The following is a 3,156-nucleotide window of genomic DNA, read 5'->3' as shown; positions in this document are numbered from 1 at the left end:
CCGGCTTCGAAGCCTCGATGTCGTGAGTCGGACACCCGTGCCGTCGCTAGAGTTTTTCAAACTCTGCTTCTGGATATTGGGACGAAAGACCGCTCGAGGACGACGACAGCCGTGCGTGCGTATCCCATCGAATTTTTTTTACACCACCTGAACGAGACTAAGGTTTCGTCTAGTCGATCGTCTACCGTCGCATAATGTATATTATATACCGTTCAGAGGGGACCGGCTGTCTATCCTCGTTGTCGTGAGTCGGACACCCGTGCCGTCGCCAGAGTTTTTCAAACTCTGCTTCTGGATATCGGGACGAAAGACCGCGCGAGGACGACGGATGCGAGTCCCATCGAATTTTTGATTTACACACTACCTGAACGAGACTTAAAGTTTCATATTATATACCGTTCAGAGGGGACCGGCTGTCTATCCCCGTTGTCGTGAGTCGGACACCCGTGCCGTCGCTAGAGTTTTTCAAACTCTGCTTCTGGATATCGGGACGAAAGACCGCGCGAGGACGACGGATGCGAGGCCCATCGAATTTTTGATTTACACACTACCTGAACGAGACTTAAAGTTTCATATTATATACCGTTCAGAGGGGACCGGCTGTCTATCCTCGTTGTCGTGAGGCGGACACCCGTGCCGTCGCTAGAGTTTTTCAAACTCTGCTTCTGGATATCGGGACGAAAGACCGCGCGAGGACGACGGATGCGAGTCCCATCGAATTTTTGATTTACGCACTACCGGAACGAGACTTAAAGTTTCATATAATATACTACCGTTCAGAGGGGACCGGCTGTCTTTCCTCGTTGTCGTGAGTCGGACACCCGTGCCGTCGCTGGAGTTTTTCAAACTCTGCTTCTGGATATCGGGACGAAAGACCGCGCGAGGACGACGGATGCGAGTCCCATCGAATTTTTGATTTACGCACTACCTGAACGAGACTTAAAGTTTCATATAATATACTACCGTTCAGAGGGGACCGGCTGTCTTTCCTCGTTGTCGTGAGTCGGACACCCGTGCCGTCGCTAGAGTGTTTCAAACTCTGCTTCTGGATATCGGGACGAAAGACCGCGCGAGGACGACGGATGCGAGTCCCATCGAATTTTTTATTTACACACTACCTGAACGAGACTTAAAGTTTCATCCAGTTTGTCGTCTATCATCGCATATATAATATACCGTTCAGGGGGGACCGGCTGTCTATCCTCGTTGTCGTGAGTCGGACACCCGTGCCGTCGCTAGAGTTTTTCAAACTCTGCTTCTGGATGTTGGGACGAAAGACCGCGCGAGGACGATGGATGCGAGTCCCATCGAATTTTTGATTTACAAGACACACACTCCCTGAACGAGACTAAAGTTTCATCGAGTTTATCGTCGCATAACCCGTTCGGAGGGGACCGGCTGTCTATCCTCGTTGTCGTGAGTCGGACACCCGTGCCGTCGCTAGAGTTTTTCAAACTCTGCTTCTGGATATTGGGACGAAAGACCGCGCGAGGACGATGGCTGAGAGTCCCATCGAATTTTTGTTTTTTTTTTAAAAAAAACACCACCCGAACGGAGATGTGTTCTATCTTTCGTCGATTTTTCATGCTTTCAGTCGTCGCGTGGTCGCCATCCGTTCGGAGGGGATCGCCGGCTTCGAAACCTCGATGTCGTGAGTCGGACACCCGTGCCGGCGCTAGAGTTTTTCAAACTCTGCTTCTGGATATTGGGACGAAAGACCGCTCGAGGCGGACGGCCGCGCGAATCCCATCGAATCTTTACTATCACCCGAACGATGGAGAGATGCACGCGCGCTGTTTCTTGAATAACTGGACGAGAGAGTAGAATCAAACACATATATAACATGGGCTAGCCACCGTGCTTACTCGTTCGCGAGATCGTGTGCTGTACAGAGGATTCAGAATCGGGTGTATATATCCCCGTCGTTTCCTGACGAACGGAGCTTCGATCTCGATGGCTGTTATATATCATAATGTACTTTACGCCCGGCCGGCGAACGCGCGTATCTTCGCGCGTTCGTCGGTTTCTTTTTTTTTCGAACGTTTTGTGTCGTCAATTCTATGGCGACTTCTGCGCGTTCGATTCCCGTTGGTCGAACGTGACGGAACTCGGCTTCGATAGAGCCGAGAAGAGTACATTTGAGTACTGAACTGTTGTAAATTTATAAAAGATTACCCTGAACGGTGGATCACTTGGCTCGTGGGTCGATGAAGAACGCAGCTAATTGCGCGTCAACGTGTGAACTGCAGGACACATGAACACCGACATTTCGAACGCACATTGCGGTCCACGGATACAATTCCTGGACCACGCCTGGCTGAGGGTTGCTCACGTAAACCTAAGACTGCTTGCGTTGCGTATCGTCACTCTCCGTATCTGTCTCTCTCTGTCCCTTCTTGCCTTAACAACCCGCCGTCGTTCTTCTTTATATAAGAGAACGTTTCAGAGTCGGACGAAGGTACAAGAACGAGGATACGAACAAGAGCGGACGGAGAGAACATACGCGACGTACGAGCGATTGTTGGACGCTCGTCGGCGTTCGTCGCGGTCGTGCAGAGACCGTGCAAGTCGTACGCATGCTCGATATATAATCTATCGTGTTCACGGGAGACTACGAAACTCTACCTCTGTCTCTCTCTGTCCCTTCTTGCCTTGACAACCCGCCGTCGTTCTTCTTAAAAATTATACGAGAACGTTTCAGAGTCGGACGAAGGTATACGAAGGGATACGAATAAGAGCGGAGAGAACCGTCACGGACCTGCGTGAGTGCTCGCGGCGTCGTGAGTCGTCCTTACGAGGGCGACCGCCCGCTTATGCACCGCTTCGTGTATCGGTTATCGAACGTATATACTCGTAGTGTTCTCCTCGTGACCGATTTTTTTTTCATATCAGGCGATATATGCTACGTTTGCCGGTGTTCGACGCACGAGGGTCCGCGCCCCCGACGTCGTCTTAAACGAATATTATATTTGGCGAGACTGAGAGAGAGAAAGCAAATATGGGAACTCGGTCGAGAGAGGAGAGAAGAGAGAACCAAAAGCCTAAACTCGATGGCGTGCGAAACTTTGCCATAATCTACCGTCTTTTCTTAAGACTCTCGTACAGCCCCAGGGATCGAATGCCCACTCCGTCTCTTCGCGAAAGCGACTGACAACA

The 3,156-nt window shown here is 50.8% G+C and overlaps 1 non-coding gene across 1 annotated transcript; it reads left to right on the top strand.

The window, feature by feature from the left end:
* The first annotated feature begins 2,172 nt into the window (after nt 1-2,172).
* On the top strand, nt 2,173-2,327 carry LOC117241562. Its single transcript, XR_004495057.1, has one exon. It is a non-coding gene; the product is annotated as a 5.8S ribosomal RNA (ribosomal RNA).
* The last annotated feature ends 829 nt before the right edge of the window (nt 2,328-3,156 follow it).

Source organism: Bombus vosnesenskii, unplaced genomic scaffold (assembly GCF_011952255.1).
Source record: "Bombus vosnesenskii isolate JDL3184/JDL3185 unplaced genomic scaffold, Bvos_JDL3184-5_v1.1 scf7180000016125, whole genome shotgun sequence".
Lineage (NCBI taxonomy): Eukaryota > Metazoa > Arthropoda > Insecta > Hymenoptera > Apidae > Bombus > Bombus vosnesenskii.
This window is presented reverse-complemented; position numbering and strand designations above follow the sequence as displayed.